Source organism: Vicugna pacos, chromosome 21, assembly GCF_048564905.1.
Source record: "Vicugna pacos chromosome 21, VicPac4, whole genome shotgun sequence".
Lineage (NCBI taxonomy): Eukaryota > Metazoa > Chordata > Mammalia > Artiodactyla > Camelidae > Vicugna > Vicugna pacos.
The window spans coordinates 23,987,981-24,003,171 of record NC_133007.1 but is presented as its reverse complement, the minus strand read 5'-3'; the positions used below and the strand labels follow the sequence as shown (position 1 = coordinate 24,003,171).

Below are 15,191 nucleotides of genomic sequence, written 5' to 3'. Positions count from 1 at the left end.
GCTGAAATATTGAAGTGTGCATAGGAGTAGGTACCGATCAACATCATCATCGCTGTGTCTTTGGGAAGTTACATTTGAAACAAACCTCCTGGAAGACATAACTATACACCCCACACATGGCGGTGGGACACCTCTAACCTGGGACACCCCCAGACATCGGGTCTGGATTTAGAATGAAGGGACTCCGGGCCTGCTAGATTTCACAGATTTCACTTTAACCCCAGTGCTCCCGGGCTGAGGATCTCTTCCAAGGTGTTAGAGATGGGCCCCTTTCCTTAGGTTGGGTGCCACCAGACAGGGCCTGGGGGAGACAGCCAGAAAACTGATTCGCGTCACTGAAACTCTGTCGGCAACAACTTTTCAAATCCCCTGAAGACCACCTGGAAGAAATGCCTTCCAGACACGAAAAAGGCCGGAGCTGGACCCCCCGGGGGATGCCCAGAATGTAAAGGTGGGTCTGTCATTACAAGAGCTGAACTCCAGGTGGGGTGTTCCTTGGAGAACAGATTTAACAGGCCTAGTTTTTCTTCTTTTTTCCAGGTAGAACATGCCAAACAGGACTCTTGCCATCTCTTTGCCATGATGTGGAACCTGTCTGCCTCCTCCTCGATGACCTTGGGGCCCCAGAAGGGTTTGCCACAGTTTCTTTTGATTCTGGGGTCATTTGGGACCACGGCCTCCTCCATGCCCATCAGCCTGTCAGAGAACCTGCTCCAGTCTTCGGGTTTTTGTAAAGACCTGGCTCATTTCCTGTAGAGCTTCCTCCTGGACGGGCTGTTCCCAGCCCTGTGGGCTGCAGGCCGGTAGGTCTGGGGCTGCCCTGGATGGGCGGTCTGCGTCAGGGGGACCTGTGTCTGGGGAAGGGCTGACGCTGGCCGAGCAGCACAGTAAGTGGTGGGGCTCCCAGCAGCTGCGCATTCCAGGCCGGGCCACCGCGGTGGGGACGCTTCTTCCTGGAGCTGTGGCGCGCCTTTCTCCCTGTTGGCTGACAGACCCACTGCCTCGCCTCCACAGGCTCCCTCACCGCCGCTCGCCGCACAACATTGCATTTCACCACGATCACGGTTTCCCTGCCAGTGCTTTCCCCACACAACCGGGCGCCGCATAAGTTATGGGGACCAGCAATGAGCTGAGGGGCTGCGGATGCTTCAGACGGAGACATTCGCCTACCTGATGGGCGTGCTTCCCACAAAACCTCATCCTTGCCCCGAAGCAAAGCCATTCAGAGTCCCTGATGGGAGGGGGGTAGGGCAGAGCTAAGAGATGGAGCGCGCGCTTAGTATGCACGAGGTCTTGGGTTCGATCCCCAGTACCTCCATTAAAAAAACCCCAACAAACCCAAAGTCTGTGATGGAGAGATGAGAGAGGAACAAACAAAGAAAAAGGACACACTAGAGAAATGTTTACCCTACGCATGGAGTAGACAGCTAATTTTCACAGGATACCAAGAACTCTTTTTTTGTGGGAAGAGGTAATTAGATGTATGTATGTATGTATGTATGTATTTTTAAATGGAGGCACTGGGGATTGAACCCAGGACCTTGTGCACGTTAAGCACTCGCTCTACCACTGAGCTATACTCCCCTCCCCCGCCGGAATACCACGAACTCTTACAAATAAATACGAAATAGACTAAAAATCCAATAGAAAAGTGTGGAGAGGCAATGGAGAGTCAGAAGAATAAACACAAGTGGCCACTTAACAATTACTAGAATTTTTAAACTTGCTAACACTTAAGGCACGAAAATTAAAAAACGAACCATTTTTGCGGAGATCTGTAAAGTTAAAAAAAGGAAGAGTACTGATGGTTGATTAGGGTTTAGGGAAACTGGCCCTCTCATATGATGTTGAGAAGTTCTAATTTGATAATAAATTGAGAGATACTTGACAATATTTATTACAATACGTAATGTGTGTACCCTCTGCTCCTCAACTTGCCCTTCAGAAAAACTCAGAAGAGCGCACAGGAATAAATACACAAATAAGTTCAGCAACAGGGCATCGTTTAAAGAAGGAAAGGATGTGGTTGGCAGGACAGGTGAGTAACCCTGGACGTACCACCGAGTGAAGATGCCCAAGCTACACTTGTCAGTGGAAAAAAATGACAAAGCCATGCATTCTATGATCTCATTTTTGCAAAAACATATAGATGGATACATATAGATGGATGCATGCACAGAACAGTCCAGGGTGTACACAGATTAACAGTAGTGGCTCATCCAAAGACGAAGAATTGATCAGAGTTTGCTTTTTCACTTTCTGAAATGTGCATTTCTAGATTATTTGAATTTTTTTTGCAGCGCTCAGTCACTTTTTGTAAAAAGAAAACTTAATTAAAAAAAGTGGTTTTAGGTTCATAACAAAACCGAGTGCAAAGTACAGAGATTGCCCATACGCCCTCTGTCCCCACACATGCAGAGCCTCCCACATTTCAGCATCCCCCCCGATCCCAGAGTGGACATTTGTTACAACAAATGAATGTATATTGACACATCATTACCACCTAAATTCCACACTTTATGTGGGATTCCCTCTTGGTGTCCACTCTTTGGGTTTAGACAAATGTGTAATGACAGGTATCTACCATTACAGTATCATAATGAACAATTTTACTGCCCTCAAGATCCTCTGTGTTCCACTCATTCATACCTCCGTCCCTGCTAACCCCTGGCAAACACTGATCATTTTACTGTTTCCATAGGTTTTATCATAAAGGGGTGTTGGTGCTTTGTTTTGGAGTCAAAGAAACCAATAAAGAGGATTAATTTTGTAGAGGAATAACACTTAGGCGATGATCTTTCGTCTGCCCGGGTGAACCCCATCTTCCCCTGCTTACTGGGACACAGAGTAAAGACCAGAGTCCATTGTAACCCTATATGAACAGCATATATACCTTGCAAGTTGCCAAGAACTAATTAGAACAAACGAGCTTAAAGCAGGGTCTGTAGGTTTCTGCTTAGTGGTCCTTCCTCAGAGAGGCCTCCCTGCCCCTTCGTGCCCCCTCCTCTCCCAGCGCCCTGCACTTCCCTTCTCGGTAGCTGCCCTGATATCTGAGCACGACTTTTGGCGTTTCCTTGTTCCGCGTCTGTTCCCCGCGGTGGTGGAGGCTCCCTGTGGGCAGGAACAGGGACGTGGTGTTTACCCTGCGTTATGAGCACCCAGCGCGTGCCTGGCCCCCGAGGGGGCCTCAGTGAACAGCCACTGAGTGAGTGCTGAGCAAGCACCTGGGAGCCAGGCCGGGGACGGAACCCAAGCAGTTTTCAGTTCTGCTCCCGTGGGGTCAGTAGATTCACTTGGGTTTTATTTGTGTGTGGGGGGGAAGAAAGTCCCACAGAGGCCTGGCTGACCTTTGCGGAAATGGTGATGGACATGCCTGAATACCTTTCGTGAGCTCTTGTAACCAGAAGGGATATATGCTCAGGAGGGGTAACACTTTTTAAAGAAAAAAGCTTATTTTTTGAAAAGATTTAGGTTTACAGAAAATTGGGAAGATAGTGGAGTGAGTTTCACGCATTCCTCACACACCTTCCCCTCTTATGAACATTTTATAAACGATTAATATTTGCTACCATGAATGAACTAATGTTGACACATTTAGAGTCCACAGTGATTCAGATGTCGTTAGTTTGCACTGACGTTCCCTTTCTGTTCCGGGACCCACCTAGGACCCCACTGTACGTGCAGTTGTCATGCGTGTTTAGGGTGTTCCAGGCTGGGACAATTTCTCAGACTCCCACTGTTTCTGATGGCCATTTTGAAGAATACCAGTCAGGCATTTTGTAAAATGTCCTCAGCTAATATTTGTCTGATGCTTCTCTCATGATTAGACTGGGGCTTAGGTTTCTGGGAAAAAGACCACAGAGGCAAAGTGCCACTTTTGTCACATATCAAGGGTGCGTACTGTCAGCGTGACTGACCCACTGTTGATGTTGGCCTCCATCACCTGGACGAAGAGAGGGCTTGTCAGGCGCATCCACCGCGCAGTTACCCTTTCCCCGCTTCCCATACTGCCCTCATTGGAAGGAGGTCATTACGTGCAGCCCACACTTAAGGGCTGGGGGCTGATGCTTCACTCCCCGAGGGTGGAGCATCTTCACACGTTATTGGAATTCTTCTGCGGGGGAGACTGTCTCATCTCTATTTATTTATTTACAGATCATTTATTTGTATCAGCATAAACTTATTCACATTTATTTTACAATCCAAAATTACTCTTTAAACTCTGTTGCTCAAATTATTCCTGTTTTGGCTGTTGGGTGCTCCTTAGCTGTGTCCTGTGTCCATTGGACACATCGCCATTATTTCTGTTTTAGGAATTTCCTTACTTTACGCTGCTGTAAGAACTCTAGGTTCATCCTGTACATTTCCTGCCTCTGTCCGAGAATCAGCCATTTCTTCAAGGATCTCCAGCTCCGTTTATTGGGGAGTGGCACTAGGTCTGGATACTATGTGCGCTTGTTGCTGCTGGGGGTGGTAGAGCTTTTTCAAGCGTTGGGGATTGAGAGAGGGATTTCTTCTCACAGACACAGATCCTAAGTCCATAAGGCCTTGTTATTTTCCTGCTTTGTTGGACATAAGTAGCCTTTGAGGACATTGATGTATCGGAAATTCATCACAAATATCTTTAGAAGGGAATGAGACTGGCTAAGATATTAGTCACTCAGGGATGTGTCATTTGTTCCCCCTCTCCCCAAATACGAAGCAGCTGATGTATCAGCCACGGAAAACCTAAGTGTCTGTTGTTTTGTTACGGGATAGCTCAGTAATACTTATCATAGCATGGACATTATTGTAAAGGCCTGTTGATAAAAGTGATCAAGATTGAAAAAAAAAAAAGAATTTATGCAGCACCATTAAATATTTTGAAAGTATTATTTAAAAGAATAAGACTATTCTTATGGAGTAATCAAAATACTGCTTTTTTAAATTATAAAAATATGGTTTAAATATACTATCACATAGGTCCAAAGGTCAGTCAATTCTAATGTATTAAATTATGAACCTTAAACGTGTCATATTTAGGTAATCACTTCTGAAAAACTAAAAATGACAGCTAACTCTGGAGGATGTCAACCCCTATGTAAAGTTTTGGGCACTATTTTGTAAGTAATTTCAATATAGTTTTGGCAAGAATACATTTATTTTGTAAGGAAATAGTTTTAAATAGTTGTAAATAAATAATTCATTTATTGACCAAAAAAAAAAAAAAGAGGTTGTACTGGAAGTACAGCGCAAGAAAGATGCTTTGGGGCCAGATGGATGTGGATTTGAATCCTTTGCTGTGTATCAGCCTTAGATCTTGGACAAGTCATTCTAATACTCACAGCCTCACTTTTTTCTATCTGATCATATCTATTTCATAAAGTTGTTCGAAAGTTAATGAGATAATGCATGCCAAGTGCTTAGCCTCAGCACCTGGTACACAGTAGGCACTCAATAAAGGTCAGCTGCCTGAAATATGCCAGGGAGCACCTGGTCAGGGGTAAACACAATGACCAGCTATGTCAGGTGTGCAAGTCCTATTCAGGCACTTGAAAAATAAATTTTATTAGAACAGAAGGTTTTGATCTTTGATGTGAAACTTAAGGATATGGGTCAAAACTATTTCAAAACACAAAATATAGCAACATCCAGGCAGAGCAATTAGTGGGAGATACTTTTCCCACGGTGGGGTGGAGGCACTGCTCTATTGCTTGGATTCTGATTAATGAGTTTTCCTAGATCTGCCAACCCTACAGAGAGTAGGGAGTGGACTTGCTTCCTGTCCTCCATGAACTCCCCAGGCAGATGGTCCAGGGGAAAGAAAGGGTGAAGAGAGCAGTGGAAGAATTTCATTATTCTCATGGGCAGAGGCCAGCTCTCACCCCAGGTTTGATGAAAATCAGAGGCAGATCTAAGTTGATGGATGGGTTTAGCTCCTGGGAGAGCCATCTCTGGCAGGGAGAGGTATTGAAGAGTTTGCCAACAGATGTCAACATCATTCTGAAGGCAGTGGGGGTAACACCGCCCGCTCCTTGATGAAGCTGGTATCTCAATGATCGTGGCGAGAACGGGGCTGCTCTCTCTAAGTGAATCTCCAAATGGGACGGAGGGGCCTCTGTGTCATCATTACACTGGTCTTATCTCATTGCTATTTTGGGTGGTGAGGTCACTGTGAGGATGCTGCACACTCACAATTCCACCCCAGACACGGCAACCCTAGGGTCATTTACTTGATTACCCCATGTTACGAGCTAAATTATCTTCCTCGAATTCATATATTGAATTCTTAATCCCCAATGTGACTATTTTTAGAGAAAGGGCCTTTAGGAAAGTAATTCAGGTTATCTGAGGTTAAAAGAACAAAAAAAAGTAACAGACAGAAACTCAGAGTATAGAGAACAAACTAGTGGTTACCAATGGAGAGAGGGAAGAGGGAAGGGGGCGGCAGAGGGGTAGGGGATTAAGAGGTATCAACTCCTCTGTATAAAATACATGAGCCACAAAGATACATGGTACAACACACGGAATATAGCCGATATTTTACAATAACCATAAATGGAATATAATCTTTAAAAATTGTGACTCACTATGCTGTACCCCTGAAACATATAACATTATATATCTACTATACCTCAATACAAATAAAATAAAATAATAAAATTGTTATGAAAAATTTGTATTGAATTTTCATGCAGAAACAGAGCTCCCAAGGGAAAAAAAGAGGAGGAAATACCGGAGTGTCTTTCTCTCTCTCCCTCTGTGCATACACAGGGAAGAGGCTGTGTGAGGACAGTGCGAAGGTGGCCATCTACAAGCCGGGGAGAGAGGCCTTGCCCCAAACCGACCCTGACCGCACCTTTACCTTGAACTTTCAGCCTCCGCAGTGTGAGAAAATAAATGTTGTTCAACCACCCGGCTTGCGGTATTTTGTAATGTCAGCCTGAGCTGGCTAATAAACCTCACGTTTTTTTCTACTGCACGTGGTAAATAATTTCCTGTCTTGTTTCGTGACCTGTTTGTTCCTGTCCTCCGGCCACACTGTAAAATTTACTCTGTTTATGCATACATTTAATGGCTTATCTTTCTGATGAGCGAAGAATCCAGCATTTGTGGGGGCAAGTGCACGTCTGATACACGTTGACATTTTTGTTTCATTGTAAATAAGCTTCAGGGGCTCAAATTTAAAATGTAGAAGTGAGTTGGTGAAGGAATTGTTTATTGAGTATCCTTAGTTGTTTTCTGTCCCTGAGGAGAGTCTTACGATTTCAAAGGAAATTAGGAAAATGTGTTGCCACAAGGGGGCGCTCCTGGAAACCTGGTCTAGCGGTAAAACCAACCATTCGCAAGAGCAAGCGTCCTCCCCCAACCTCCGAGAACGGATTCTGGAAAGGAGAGTTAGCTGAGCAATTGTGGTCTCACTGGGCGCACGCACAGGGCCCAGCTTACTAACCCAGAGACTCCTGAAGTGGGAACATACCCCTGGTGTTGTGATTCCTCGCAGAAGTTCAGATGTTTATCCAGAGCCACTTGGTAAGAACTAAATAAGATGAAACTCAGACCTAATCAAGTTCTATATCTCCAGCTTTCCTACGACAGCAGACAGTGGCATTGGCCTATCAGGGAGGGTTTATAGCCTGAAGGGCACTGGTCAGCCCAGAAGCAACGCTGGTCGGTGGAATTGGGGTCACAGCAACTTGCCCACCAGAGAGGTGTTTCCAGTTGCGTCGGGAAGTTACAGGAAGTTCCTGAGAGTGGGAGAAACAGCCTCCACCCTGACTATCGCGGGGTCTGTGCCCAGCGAGCCCCCTTATTAATGGGACGGGGGTGTCTAGGGTCCTTGGTTTGTTACCTGACCCGAGACTGGGGAGTCTTTTATTATGAATAAATACCTTGGTGTTTCACTCTATAGATCATCCTTGACATAGTTTTGTCAGCATGAGTGTATCACGGCAAGTCTCCCTGTTGTTGAACTACTGTAAAAATTTACAGCTTTGGGACCCCAAGCTCTGTGGATGACTGTGGACTTTGAGATCCTTCCTCCAGAGGTGAAGGGAACATTGAATTCAGGGTTGAAAAGATGAGGCCATGAACTACTAGGGGGGACCACGGGGGCAGGAGGGTGATATTTATTAGGTTCTGGGAAAGGGGGGCAGGAGGAGGGGTCAAGAGCAAGGAGAAGGGCAGCAAATGCTTCTTGAGTGTTTAAAGACGCAGAAATCATGTCCATTTTACAGGTGAGGAAACTGAGGCATAGAGAAGTTAAATAACTTGCTTAAGGTCTAACAGCTAATACCTGTCACAGCTGTTGCCCGAACCTGATGCCATTGCCCAGTGTCTTTCCATGACAGCAGATGGCCTCTCAGAAACCGTGGTCTTGGTTCTCACCAGACACCCACCATCCCTTCCTTTCTCTAGGCAGTTTCCCTCAAATCCAGAAAGAGCTGCAGACTTTCTGGGCACTTCTGAGCTCAGCCACTGAGTGGCGACATTGTCTGACGATGGCTCAGGCTGACTCCCTGGGAAGGTGGGGAGGGAAGCTGTGTCCTTGTGCCTGTTGGTGTTGCACTGCGCTGGGTGCTCTTCGCACCACATTTACTTACTTCCCGGAACCACCCTGGGAAGAAGGTATTGTCCCATCTTACAGGTGTGGCCACTGAGCATCTGCCCACGATTACCTAGCCTCGTGAGGGAAGCAGAAATGGAGTCTGTCTGTCTGCAAAGTCCTGCCTCCCAGCCCTCTGGGCTCTCAGAAAGTCATTCTGTTCCCTCAGGATGTACACGCTGACGGGGAGGCACCCGGGACACCGCACCTGAGCCTGGGCCAGGCCGTCTCGTAAAGGAGGAGGGTGGGTGAGGAGTATCCAGACCTTAGCTTTGGTTAGTGAAGGGGAGAAGGGGGTTTTAAGGGGGAAATAAGGTACAGTTAAAACCACTCATGTCAATCCCTTAGGACGCTGCTGTGCTGCAGACCCACGTCCCGCCCTCAGCAAGCTGTCCTCCTGCTTTGGAAGAGGCTGCCCTTGCCTCCTGACACACAGCTGGCTGTGTTTCCCAGCAGCCCTGCATGAAAAATGTGCCTGAGTATTGAAACGTTAGATTCTGCCCCCAGACAGTGATGTGCTGGGAACACCAGAAACTGGCTTATGAGAGCTGGTTTGAGGCATCTTTCGCCACGTCTGTGCTCAGTGTCATCACGCTGGGGGTTTGAAATGAGCCACAGCGGCGGTGTCTGCGCCACAGGAACTGACAGGTGCTGGAGCCCAGGGCCTTTTCCCCCCGAAGAGCCGGCTATCACACAGGTCCCGCACAGCACCAGCACCAGGGAAGCGGGTGGGAGCAGAGGGACGGGCCGAGGGGCCTGAGGGAACCCATGGATTTACAGCTTCCATCTCAAGCCCACTCCGAGGCCTTCAGTTTGGGAAGAGAGTAGATTCTACACAGCAGAAATGCTGCACAATTTAAGTTGCTACATCTCTCTTGGTACTTTATTGCTGCTGAGAGCAAATAACTGAATTTGAGTATAAAACACGCATGAGCTGTGTCTCCACTGCAAAGCGAGGTGGCGGACACGGCCCTGTGTGTTTGGACCCAACGCATGACAGACTGTGCCTGGGGCCTGACGAGGTGGGGCGCCCACACAGGACAGGGTGCGGGGTGTCAGCTGTGGAGGGACGGCCCACACGTGACGCTCCGGGCCCGTGGGGACGGAGAGCAGAGGGGCGCTCACCTCATACTCCCATAGACACGGCGCCCTGGGCCCCCGGGGGCCGAGGAGCTGTCAGAGGGGGACGTGGCGGGGGAGGGCGTGCTGCCCCTGTAGAATGTGCACTAGACATTCTTTCCGAAACAAACACACACACATTGCCTGACACACACACCCTTTGCCTTACACAAGGCTCCCACCTACCCATGCTTCCTCCATGACCCCCGACTCAGCGTCCAGACCTAGGCCCTAACCCCCTCCTCTGTGGCATGGTCAGCACCTCTACACGGTCCCCACTCCTGGGCTCGTGTTTTGAGGAAGACACACCAGCGACACAGCAGAGGCTGAGGGGATTAGCCTGTACACAGTCGGGGAGGCTGCTTTGTGAAGCATCAGGAGGAGGAGGGTCAGGAGAGGAGTCAGTGATGGAGAAAGAGCACTCATGCTGCAGGTGCGAGGATCCTGGGAGGGAGGGCAGCTTGAGGGGGTGTCAGAGGAAGTGATGACATGTGCCCAGCTAGCTGTGGCCATGAGGGTCAGAGCGAAGCGGACCAAAAGGCGGCTGGAACTAGACCAGAGCTGGGAGAGGCAGGTGTCTGCAAGGGTCGGACTCAGGTTGGAGGTGTTCCAGGGGTGCCGATTCTTCTGCTTCCTCCAACTAAATTATCTTCATGGCATGACCTGGCTTACAGACTTCACTGTAGATAGTGAGACGCCCCTTTTCTCTCAGATGTTGCTTGCTGATACCCTGGGAATGCAAGACAAAGGGTTCCTGAAACAGCTGAAGGACAGAGGGACCCAGAAGGGCCAGCATGGAACCAGTGCTTCTGACATGCAATGCTCATGAATTCCCCCTAAGCGCTCAGCACTGCATCGGTCCCAGATGTCAATTTTCTTAGTTAATACTGTTGCTTGTCCAGAAAGAGTTGAAGAGGCAGCAGGGACAGAAACAGCAGTGACTGGGTTTGACAAACCCAGGCGTGGGCAGTGAGGGGCCTGGGAGAGCACGGAGCCCCGCTCTCACCTGGTTAGTACTCTCCCGAGATTCCTGCTGGCTCAGCTCTACATGCTGGATGCTGTCGTCAGCATCGTCTTGGTCTTCTTGTGATCCTGCACCTGAGTCATACACAGAGTGGAGCTTGAATCTGGGCTTTGGAAACCTGCACCCTCCCTCACCGCTGCGGACTCAGCATGGCCACACCCACTACCTCCTCTGTAGGGACATTCCCAGTCAACAAAATGCAGAAGCAAGGGAGCCGAGGATCCAGAGTGGTAAGAGAGGTGTCTGGGCCAAGAAGGAGAAGTACGACCTGCCTCTTCCAGTCTCCATCTTCTTCCTCTTCTTCCCACGTGTCTTCCAAAGGGACAGTCCACTTCCGAGGATCAATAGCACAGCTGTGATGGCCCTTATGATGCCTCGCAGGGTGTTAGCCTGTCCATGTGATCCTGTTTCCCTCACACAGAGAGTGAAGAAAGGTTAAGAAAGGTAGAACATGAGATACCCATTGCCCTGGGGAGAGAGAGGGAGAGCAGGGGGAGGAGTCTGAAGGGTCCTGGTTCAGAAGCTGAAGGGGGAGGAGCAGGGCAGTTTCATTTATTCAACTGGAGGGATTGCAGTGCAATAGAAGTTTACGCCTTGTACACGTGTATTCAGGGAGGGCGTCCCAGAGGAGGTGATGCAAAAACTGATCTTGAGGGATGAGTAAGATTTACCAGTGTGGACAAAAAATGTCACCTGCTGTTTTGGTAAACAAAGGATGGTGTGCCATCACCCTCTGCAGCCATCCGTAAAGGCACACCCTGAGGGGATTCAGGATGGAGGAAAACAGGATACTGGCCTTAGATAGATGTCAAAGGAATAATTTCATTAAGTCGAGACTCTTGCATCTTCCCATACATAGAAAAGCACTAAATTAATTAACTTGAGATAACTGGCTTTCCTTAATTAGCAGTAAACTTTTGATGCCCCAATTGCTAGTTTTTGTTTTTGTCTTTTTGCAAAACCTATTATATATCCTGGCTTCTCTCTTACCTCTTTGGAACAATTCCTCAGAGTTATCTGAGAGGCTGTATCTCAGGCTTAAGTCCTCGATAAGACCCCCAAATGAAACATAATTCTCAGCTTTTCAGTTGTGCATTTTTTTTCAGTCAACACCAGATACTCAGGGTGCGTCTTCCCAGAAGAGGGGACACCATGTTTCGGAAATGGTTGTGCCTAAAGCCAGCCCCTGGGAGTGGCCAGCACCCAGCTGCTGCAGGCAGGAGGACAGGGCAGGGAGGAGCCATAGACAAGGAGGGTCGGAGGGGGCTCTGAGTCATGCTATGCACTGAAATGTATCTGACGGTTTAGTCTGGGGCTAGAGAGGAGGCCAAGTAACAAATGTTTTAAGTGATGCTGACACGTGATTACCCTCCAGCATCTTATGAGAGGCTGTACGCAGGGATTCAAAGGCGAACAAACTGTGGCCCCTCTCTTGAGGTGTTCTTGCCTACGGAGACAACAAATCATTACCATTCAGTGTAAAGTGGCCACAAATAGCTTAAAGGAAGTGATGCCTGAGCGCAGGATGGCTACATCATTGCAGAGCCCTGTGCAAAATGAAAGGCAGACCCCTTGTTAAAACTTTATTAAAATTTCAAGACAGCAACAGCATATTTTAAACTTCTTAGGGCAGGGCCATATGTAAGTACATGTTCACATGCCCATGAATCTGGCAGTGACTGAGAAGAAGGCTTCATAAAGAATAAGACAGGAAGTCAAAGGCACAGGGTATGGAGGGCTCATGGTAGAGGAAATAGCATGTCTGGAAGCTAAAAGCTTGCAATAGCAGGATGCATCCTGGGAACCACAAGCAAGCATTTCAGTGTTAAATGTGTAAAGAGGCTAGATATGTGGGCAGAGGAGTTTCTGAGCCCAAAATTCTGCAGGGAGTTGTGGAAGTCAGACTTGAAGGAAGGGCAAGGACAAATGACTCAATTTGTTTTACTTTCCTAAAGACAATGCTGAATGCAAAGTGGATGATGGATGGGGTTGGGGAGAGGTATTAGAAGGCTGCTAGATGGACCAGCAGGGGCAAAGGGTTTAGAGGGGAATATGGATGTGAGAGACATTCAAAAGCAACAATAAGTTGGACGTACATCCCAGTGTCCTGTATGGAGTGTCTGGGTGGAAGGTAATGCTAATAGAGAGGTGAGGAGAGAAGCCCTGAACCCTCAGACCACAGTGCTTTCTGAGCTCTCAGAGTGCCCCTCCCCTATGGCAGGTTGCACTCACCATGGGCACAGACTTCCGCAAGGTTTTTGGAGGCAGTTTTCTTGTCCACTTGGTTGTTGACCACACACATGAGGCTGACGTTGGACTGGTTCAGGGGAAGGCTCACAGCCAGGGTCCAGGAGTTGGAGGCTGGTCCCAATGTCCCTCTGTGATTCAGTTCTTTGGGGAGTCCCTTGCTCTCCCAGGTCACATTCAGGTCCTTTTTGGCCCCTATAACCCTGCACTCCAGTGTGATATTGCAACAGTCTGGTGTGATGTATAGCGACCCAACCAGAATCTCAGGACAGGGAACAGGCTCTAGGGTAGCAGGCAACAAAAGAATGGAACTTCACATATGTGGAGAACATTGCATGTCACAGTTTAACATTTATTATTGCATTGGAGCCCTGGCCAGAGCAAAGCCCTGTGCTTCTAAAAGTATAGACATTTGTGGGAGATACAATGGTAGCATCTAGGAATGGCAATTCTGAGTGTGGTTAGAACATGAACTTGTGGTATAGACAGAAAGAGAATCAAAGGATATACAAGTTTAAAACCACATGGAAACCTAGAAGGAAGTTTCTCCATAGGAGGACTTTTTCCTGTGCAGAGAGGAACTTTACAGAAAGAAAGAGTTCACTAAATGGGTGTCTTAATAAGTGTTGCAGGGTAAACCTTCTCCTATACCTATGTAGAGCTGGATTGATGGCTTCTTTTCTGAGTGAGGCCAGCAGTGGCTTGGTTCTGAGTCAGAGGACAGGAGGCAGAGAGGACTAACTACACTTGTATTTCCAAACTGTGGTAGGCAGAATAATGTCCTCTCAAAGATGTTCATGTATTAATCCTTAGAGCCTGTGAACCTGTTGGGTTACATTGAGAGGGCAATTAAGGTAGCAGATAGAATTAAGGTTGTTAATCAGTTGACCTGAAGTATGGAGATTATTCTGGATTATCTGGATCAGCAAAATGTAATTAATAAGTGTCCTTAAAAGCGCAAGAAGGCAGTGAGACCAGCAAGATGGCAGGATACGAGAGTTTAACAACTATCCACAGCCAAGAAGACCTTTATGAGGATTCTGGAGTGCAGTTTAAGGTTAAAGCACCCTAGTAGACCACAAAATCCTAGGTCAGCCACAATGAAAAGGTAAGAATTACAGTTTCACTTAACCACATCACTTTAACCCCATGCTAGCATGACTCAGTGCTGATAGAGATACCCTTGGCCCGTGACTTCTTCCACAGGGGAAAGAGGGAGTAAAGTGAGAGTCCACCTTCTCCATGCTTTTGGAAAACTGCCTGGGGGGCCTGCTTTTGTCTTGGTGCACCCAGATTCTGAGGAAATCAGCATGGGTGAATGTTTGTGAGCAGATAAGAACGAAGAGATGTGACAGGGGCTCACAGCAACTGGCACATATGCTCCTGCAGACCATGTCCTGAGCATCTCTGCAGATGGTAACCAAAGCAACCCTATAGCCAGCCTCCCACATGCTCCTGTAGCCAGCATCTCACATGTTTCTGCAGCTGGTGCCCCAGAATCTCTTGTTGAGCTTTCTGGTGAAAGTCTTTCTTGCAAAACAAGTCCTTAAAAACAGGAAAAAGTGATTGTTTATTCAAATGCACAGACACCAGTGCAAGGCTACAAGGATTACAAAGAATCACAGAAATGTGACACTACCAAAGGAACATACAGAGCTCCTATAACCAACTCCAAAGAAACAGAGATCTACAAGCTGCCTAACAAAGCTTAAAGAAGTTCACTGAGCTACAAGAGAACATAGGGAACTAAATAAAATTTGGAAAACAATACATAAACAAAGAAACAATTTCAGTATGAAGATAGAAAGTGTAAAAAAAAGAACGAAACAGAAATTTTGAAGCTGAAGAATGCAATTACAGCACTGAAAACTTCAATAAAGGGCCTTAACAGTGAACCTGATGAAGCAGAAAGAAGAATCAGCAAGCTTAAAATTGGTCATTTAATATTATCTAGTCAGTTGTGAAAAAAGGAAAAATAGTGAAGCAAGTCTGTGGGACACCATGAGGGAAATCAATATACACATTATGGGAGTTCCAGGAAGAGAATATGGAGAAAAGCAGAAATCTTATATAACGGAATAAAGGCTGAACATTTCCCAGGTCTGGGGAAATCTGGAGGTAAATGGACATCCATATTCAAATAGGTAGAACCTAAAGAAGTCTAAACCAAGACACGTTACAATTAAACATTCAAAACTCAAAGACAAAGAGGGAATT

The 15,191-nt window shown here is 47.2% G+C and overlaps 1 non-coding gene across 1 annotated transcript; it reads right to left on the bottom strand.

The window, feature by feature from the left end:
• Positions 1-1,512: 1,512 nt before the first annotated feature.
• TRNAV-AAC (transfer RNA valine (anticodon AAC)) lies at positions 1,513-1,584 on the bottom strand. Its single transcript has one exon. It is a non-coding gene; the product is annotated as a tRNA-Val (tRNA).
• Between the last annotated feature and the right edge of the window lie 13,607 nt (positions 1,585-15,191).